Source organism: Myotis brandtii, unplaced genomic scaffold, assembly GCF_000412655.1.
Source record: "Myotis brandtii unplaced genomic scaffold, ASM41265v1 scaffold259, whole genome shotgun sequence".
Classification (NCBI taxonomy): domain Eukaryota; kingdom Metazoa; phylum Chordata; class Mammalia; order Chiroptera; family Vespertilionidae; genus Myotis; species Myotis brandtii.
Window position 1 is genome coordinate 631168 of NW_005359840.1, and position 8483 is coordinate 639650.

Here is an 8483-nt window from a genome sequence, read left to right on the forward strand (position 1 = left end):
AAACTGGCAGTAGGACATCCTTCGAGGGGTCCCAGGTTGGAGAGGGTGCAGGCCGGGCTGAGGGACACCCCCCCGCCCCCGTGCATGAATTTTGTGCACCGGGCCACTAGTGTAACATAAAGAGTGTTGTAGCTAATAAACTATTAATGAGAAACACACAGGAAAATTATAAAAATAATTATATATTACTTAAAATGTTAGAGAAACATAAAGACCAAAGGCAAATGATTGTGAGTCTTCAAGCATTTTCTTAATGAGTGGATTTTATCTTTCATTTACTCTCTTTGACCATGAATATTCCTAACTCATTTAGTTTATGCTTTCATTATCTATCTATCTATCTATCTATCTATCCATCCATCAATCATCCATATAACTTTCTAGCTATCTATGTATCTATTCATTCACCCAGACCCACATTTAAACCTACATACACCCACACAGTCCCAGAATATAGAACATGCTACTCTTGACAAGTAGGAGGGAAGGAGATCAATCAGCTATAAGTGTGAGCAATAAATAAGGGGTGCCCACAATTGTACATTTTAAATTCAATTTATTGGGTTAAATTGGTTAATAAGATTATATAGGTTTCATGTGTACATTTCTATGATATATGATCTATATATTGTACTGTGTGCCCATCAACCAAAGGTAAATCATCTTTTGATACCATATATTTGACACCCCCCTTTCCCTTTACTACCCCTACCTCTTCCCTCTGGTAACCACCATACTGTTATTTGTGTCTATGAGTTTTTATTTGTTTGTTTTTTCTTATTTGTTTACTTTTTGCTTTCAGTTTTATGTCTCACACAGCTTATCTGTTTATTATTTCTATATTAGGTCAAAATTAAAGTTCTTCTCAGATGGAGGAAATGTGTGTTTGGTGGCGGGGGGGGGGGAATAAGAGAGAAATTTTAGTACACACATAAACCCTGGATTTTTGTTAGTCACTAGGCCTAATGATTAGACCTACCCACTTACTTTATAAGTGATTAATCATTTTATTTTCATCAAATATATCTTTTATTGCATGTAGAAGAAAGTATAACCACTCTAATCTCAATTACTCTGCACTGAGCCCTCTTGAATGTTAGACACTTCTAGGTCATTATAATTGAACCATGTCTACCTTTAAATGTTATATGCATCACTGGTGTAATTACTTGAAAAAGAAGAATGAATGGCAGACAGCACTGAGAAGCCAATAGGAATAAGGAAAACATCTAGTTTGAGATGTTTATTTCTGATTCTCGGCTTCAGTTTTATGTACTACATCTATTGATAAATATCCAGGGCTCTCATCATAACCCCAGACAGAAAAGAGTTGTTGAGCAAATCTGTAGACACATTCTGTAGCAATTTTCATGTCATCATCTTTCTTATGTCTGAGGGCTTTGGTCCAAGTGTTTCCTGAAGTGTTTAGCCTATTGTATTTTGCTCTAAGACTTTCTCCTGGTGCCAGTCAACTTGTTCCTGATGCTCTTTATTGTTTTATCCTTATCAAAATCTTTATTTCATTCAAACTGTCAGGATCTGGCTCATTGACTGCTTGGGGTTTCTCAGTTCCATGGGTTCCAGATTACCAGGTATAACTTGAAAATATGCCTCTATAAATCCTATATCTGGGCTGCTAGCAGGTTCATCATCATCTGCTCAGCCCAGTGAGATCTCCCTCTCTCTCTCTCTGTCTCTCTGTCTCTCTCTCTCTCTCTCTCTCTCTCTCTCTTATAAAACAGCTACTACTTGTGCATCCTTGCTTATTTCCTTTAGTCCTGTGTTTTCTAATGTCACTTTGTCAGACTTTACCATATTAAAATATTTTCCCAGGTTTGCACTGTTTAACATTTCACATAGACACTGGCTAAGGACCACATGGGTTTTAGTAAACTCATTTGTACTCTTTAGATCAATTCACAGAACCACGAAACTCGGGATTTGAAGTTAGATTGCCTCAATTGTTTAAAAGGATTACAGTGAGGGCAATTCACCTTGTGAAAGGCTTTCAATGATTCAAGAAAATGAAGTGTGTGCACTCCTAAGGGTAAAGGGCAGCTTTATATTTTCAATGCAAAGACATGTTAAGAGTCAGATGTCTTGAAATTGTGACTTTCTGGTCAGACCCTGTAAAGTGAGAGCGCCACCTTTAAGCTATAATATTTTTAGATGAAAAATAAGAACTCTGAATAGTCAGTTATATTTATGCATGAAAAAAGCACTTTTCAATGTACTTCTATTAGTAATATTCTAGTTCCTTTGCCCCAAAGAAAAGATTCAGAGGACCTTACATTCACCAATGAGGCAGTGTTTTCCTTTTGTTTGTTTTTTTTTCCTTTGGGGAATGTCAGGGAGAGGTCATTAAATTGTTCTAGTTGGGGGTGATAGATTGCTGAACTCGCTTTACATATTTTATAGTTCCGAACTTCAACTTCTAAATTAGTGGTAATGGTAATGAAAAAAAATCTGATAAATTGTCAAGTTCTGGGTTTAATCTTTCAGTTTTATTTCTTTTTCTTGTGTCATCTCTAAGTTGTTCTAAGAACGGGATAAAAAAACTTATGAGCATCAAAGTATTCATAGATAATTGATGCAATATCTAGGATTTGCATTAAATAATTCATAAAAAGGAAAAGGGGAGCATAGATGTAACAAAAATGAACAGGAGTTGATAGATGTTGAAACTGTGTGTTAGATGTGTGGTGGATCATTGTAATCTTGGCTCTACTTTTATATATTTTGAAAATTTCCATAATAAAAGCATAAATTTTTAAGTATTATTCTGCAGATACTCAGAACTCTCTGGCAGTAGCTGAAATGGTATGTTTAAGCTTCTGGAGTAAACCTTTCTTAGACCCACAGACATCCTTCTTAATAAGCAGGAGTGCACAAGCCTGATAAGGGCATTGAGCTGGATTTTCTTCCATGAAGTACCTTGCTGAAGTAAATCATTAATTAGAACATACCTAAAATGAAGCAAACACTGTAAAATAGCATTCACACAGCTGGTATTTCCAAAACTGACCTTGGATTTGTTGCTGTTAAGTGAGTGGAAAGGGCCACCTTGTTTATTCCAGTCATTGTGATCCTGGTTACATTTTTGTTTTGTTTTTAAACGCAGGAAGGGGCTGGCTGAGAGTGAAACTAACAAATTTTCATGGAAGAATGATCAAAGGTGTCTGGCTTGAAATACTAGTTGTATGTAGGTTAGATTTTTCAAAAGAGTTCTTTTCTTGCTACCATAAAAAATGTGGACCACTAAAGTCTTAGGTTTTCTCTTCAGCATGTTTCAGACTGCTGTTTCTCTCCGTGGTTTTTCAATACTATTTTCCATGTGGGGATGGGGGTCTGTTTACTACTGAGATCGGGTAATATATCATTCCCTTTTGAATAATCTCTATTCATATCTAAAACACTTCTAATGTCTAACAATTCAAATTGGTATTAATGCTGTGACTGTCAAAAATATGATAGCCCCAGACATGTTTTGCAACCTTTGGAGATACTCTAGACCAAGAACTTTTTCAATTAGAAGTTCATCTTTAGTCTCCAAAGTTGCTGCTTTTGAAGGAACTTGTTTTTCCACTGTCTTCTTTCTGTGATGTCTTACTACCTAGAATAGTTGCAATGCTAAAACATACTATTGATAAGATATCATAGAGGTATGAAGATTGTCTTGATGGATTACATCTAGAAATAACCCCCTTTGTTCTGCATCCTTGCAAGATATTTTGTCAATAATCAATAGGCTGTTATCTTATGGAGTTAACATCAAGTGACTTTGATTTGTTCTATCAGGTCAAATAACCACATTTTTAATCTAATTATTTAGCTGAAATATCCTTGGACTCCCTCCAGTTTTATAGTGAACCACCAGGTTGACTTATATTTTTCATAAATTCAGAAGTTCTTTTTTTCCCATCCTGTAAAACAAGTCTGCCTGCTACAAGCTCAGAGAAGACCATGTGTTTAGAAAAATCATCCTTTAAAAAAATTGCTTTTAGCCAAAAATAACATATAACTTCACTAGAAGGTTTCAATGCTGGGGAAAGAAGGACCAGTGGAGGGATTGTCCTTCACATCCTGAATCAGAAAGGGACACAGGATTTATCCTGTGATTTTTCTTAATCCCCACTAGGGGCAAGAGGTTGTGTCAGCATAAGCAGAGTTATTAATATAAGGAAGAAAGCAAAAGAGAATTAAATAATTTTTATAAACTGGAAAGTGGGAACAAGTAACAAAACAGAATTTCCATCTAGCTTACTGGTAAACAGACCCATTAGCACACTCTCAGGGGGCTGTCACTGGTCCCAGAACTGGGCAGGAAACCTTAGAAATCCTAAAAGCCCAGTACTGGAGGTGGGGGTAAGAAATTCCTCTGCCCAGGGCATGCACAATAAGAACTAGATGATGTAATAAAACTTTTGGACATTCACAATGGGAGACAGGGTGATGAAACAGAGGGGCAGGGCCTTGCGTGGGAATAATCAGAAAGGTAATTGGGTTGGATAGAGGGCATGAAGTCCCAATAGAATTTACTGGGAGTAGGGCTCCATCCAAGCCTGGGAAGAGTTAGAAGTTTGGTTTGGATAATTTAAATAGTTCTTTGTCCTTTGCCTAAACCAAGAAGATATATGAAGAATTAACAGAAGCTTCACTGTAGTGCTTCTAGAGCCTGCCCACCTGCCCTCTAGATCCCCAAGAATGTATTAATTCCTCTTAATTCACAATAAAATCTTACCATCACATTTAAACTTCTCCACACATGTGCGTTTGGAATTCTTTCCTCATGCCACTGCAAAAGGACCTTTTATAATTTCATTTATGTAGTATTTTATGGTGTGAATATATCATAAAATATTATTATCTATTCACCAACTGAGGTTCATTTGGGTAGCTTTCACTTTGGGGCTATATGAACATTTATATATGGTTGTTGTGTGGACATAACTTTTCATTTCCTTTGGTAAATGCCAAGGGGTGGAATTGCTGGGTAGTATGCTTAACTTTATAAGATGTTGCCATACTATTTTCCATTTCCAGTTTTTACACATATTTGCCAAAATTTAGCAGTTTCAGTCTTTTTAATTTTAGGCATTTTAGTTAAGTGGGTAAATATATGTCATTGGGGTTTTAATTTGTATTTTCAGATGATTAGTGACATTGATGATTTTTCCATGAGCTTATTGGTCATTTATAATTTTTCTTTTTGAAATACCTATTAAATTGTCTGCCTATGTTTTATTAGAATGTTTGCCTTATCTCTGACTTTTTAATAACTATTACTATTTCATTGTTTATAATCAGTCTCCATTTGGTGGACACTGAAGCTGTTTCAGGTTGTTTTTAGAATTATAAACAGGATTTTAATTACTGAATTATCTTTTTTTTTTCTTTTTATGAGTTTTTTTTCTTTTTTAAATATTAAACTTATTTGAAAAGACAAGGGGCCAACCTCACCAGGCAGCTTGGCTGGCATAGCAGGTGTAAGCTACAGAGCTTAAATTCATCTACCAAAAAAGTAATAAAAACAAAATTTAAAAGGGCACCTTCAACAGAACACAAAACTTCCAGCAGGCACATGAGCTTGCAGTGAAAGCTTCAGACAAAAAAGTAACACAAAGCTAAAATCAGCTCCTGGGCATTTTCGGTGTAAGTTAAACCGCACTTTTTCTCCAGGTGCCGCAAAGGAAATAGTTTCTCTGCAGGTGAGGACAGGAGGGCGCTACTAAAACCAGGTGGGCAGGCAGGCAGGGGCTTGGTTGGTTTTTCGAATAGCCTGGGGCAGTGGTGGAGCCTAGCCCTCTATGAGATTTATGGCTCATCTTTTACCAGCGTGGGTGGAGGCAACTGAAACAGAGAGGGCTGTCTCTAGCGCAGGACCCTGGGATTGCAGGGCCTGCAGGCAGCGCTCTTGGTCTCCTAGGACAAGAGCAGCTGTGGAATGAATCTTCTGGGTCTCCTCAGTGACCAAGTAAAACACTTCATCAGGGACATGGATCCAGTTCATCCACAGCTGCTTGACATGGGGAGGAGGGGCGCGAGGCAGGGCAGGGAGCCCCTGGGATCAGGAGCACTTTGACAGAGCACAACTTGCCCTTGAACAGGAGGTTCAGGCTTGGTCCCATGTGCCTGGTCTGTCCATGGCTCCACAAGCACCTACTGGGCATCAAGAGGCGCTTCTACATGTCACCATCCACCCTGCTGTGCTGCTCATAGCTCCTCTTGCCCAAGATGGTGGGAAAGCCATTATTGATCACAGGGGCAACTTGGTGGAGGTCAGGCCACTGCGCACACTAGATACACTCTTCACGGGTCAGATCGGGGTGGGGGCGGGGAGGTGGGGCAGGGGTGGTTCTGCTTCAGACTTTGCAAGACTTTGGGCAGCCTGGCCATGCATCCAGCCTTGATTGGCAAGCTGTTGGTGGACAGGTAGGAATGACTGGAGGTGTGCCATGGGCACAGGATCCCTCAGCACAGGTGCTGGGAGATCCACATGAGCTTGGTGGTATGCAGGTAGAAGGCCTGTCTCATCTTCACAGGGAACTTGCCGCTCCTGTTGCTTGGGGCTGGGATGGCATGGGATCTCAGCCTAAGAAACAATTCAATTACTGCATGAGTCATTTCCTGGTCGTGTAATTTCCCGTTTTGGTGATCAATGAAATTCAGTCACATTTATGCAAAACGGTCATGGAAAATTTCAACAAAAGAGTGCATATGTGCCAGCAAAGCTGTGGGGGCCATTTACCTGATATCCTATTCCATACATAACCCTATACTATATACTTTATGAATCAATAAAAAATTTACAATTTTAAATTATAAACCCGTGTTTTCTATCAAAATTACTTCTTGCGTGAATTTTGGGACATCCTTTAGTTGGGGATATAAACTTGCTTTAATGCACTCTCAGCTTCAGCTGCTTTCAAATGTTTTTGCTGCACATATCTATTGGCGGTCTTCCACATGGAGTAGTACCGGATGATGCTGGTGAGTGACTTCCAAGGAAAGAAGTCTTGGTGGATGTTCTTGAAATCTTTCCTGTATTTCTCCAGGGCCTCCTTGAAGATACTGGCCTCTGAGACCGATCACTCCTCCATTTTATCCCAGCAGAGCATGAGCCCACCCTGACACACCAGAGCCAAAATGGCCTTGGAAAAGTCATACAAGTTCTTGTGCAGCATGTCCATGGGGTGGAACAGGGTGATGTCCTGGGAGGCAGGTGCAGCGCTCATGTGCAGGTTGGGCTGTCAGACAGAGCTGCTGCTGTAGTCAAGGGTCGGCTCAAAGTTGCCCAAGGAGTGGGCCACCACCAGCAACTGGTCAATCTGGTTGTCTATGACTGAGCTGTGTGTCTCCCACACCTTGGTCTCAAATTTGGACTGATCATGACTGTACTTCTCTCCTTCCAGGTGGATGATGTCAGCCAGGTACTGGTTTTCCATAGGAATCTCCCCTTTGTCAGCCAGCAGCATCTTCTGCTGTGGGTCTTAGATGAGATAGTAGAAGTCTTTCCACTCCAGGTAGGACTTGAGCAACTGAGTCTCACTGAGCAGAGAGAGTGATGCTGTTCTCTTCTGATGTGGGTGTCAAGCAGCGACTCCAGCTCTCTTGAAAGGAACAGCTCCCAGTCCTACTTGAACTTCACCAGAAAGCATCTCTAGTTCTCTATCTCCTCCTTGATTTCCCCTTCCTCGCTATCGTTGACCCCTGGTCCAGTTTTGTAGCAGATGGACAGGTTGGCAAGCTTGTCTGATAGGGTGGCCAGAGCAATGAGGGTGCTGGAGATGGCCCCCAGTAGAAGCAAATCACCTTGGCCTCCATATTCCCATCGGTCCTTGCAGAGCTCCTCAATTCTCTGGATTGGGTAAAGGTTGCTGGAGGAGTTCTAGAAATAGACGTAGTCTCCAACCCTGTACATGTTGGGGGGCCATGTCTGGCAGCTGTTGTCCGGGGTGGCAGGCCAGAGCATGGTGGGCAGGCTGTTTAAAGGGCGGTGCTGCAGGCACTGCTATATATATCCTATATAATAAAGAGGCAATATGCAAATTGAACCTCATGCCATAACACCATCACAAGATGGCTGCACACACAGCAGGAGCGGGGCAGCGGGGTCAGAAATGGCAGCCACTCTGTGCAGCTTCCTCCAGGTTTCCTGTGGTCCTGTGGCGGCACAGGGGTCCTGTCATCTGCTTCGTGTGGCTTCTTCCAGGGTCTCCACGGCCCCATGCATGGGGGGCCCTGTGTCCACTTTGTGCAGCTTCTGCTGGGGTTTCCATGGCCCCATGTGCACACCATAGGGGTGGGGCCCGGTGGCCACTCTGCACAGCCCAGAGGTGGGGCATCAGGGCGGCACTCCAAGACTTGGGGCCATCCCACAGTGTGCTGGCCATGTGGGGCAGGACTGGCAAGACTCCAGGACTCAGGGAGGTCCCATGGCACGGGGGCGGGGGGGGGAGGGTTCCAGGTCTTGCGCTATTTCA

At 41.4% G+C, this 8483-nt stretch overlaps 1 pseudogene; it reads right to left on the reverse strand.

Moving 5' to 3' along the window:
• Window positions 1–6875: 6875 nt before the first annotated feature.
• Window positions 6876–7921, reverse strand: LOC102246956 (annotated as a pseudogene).
• Between the last annotated feature and the right edge of the window lie 562 nt (window positions 7922–8483).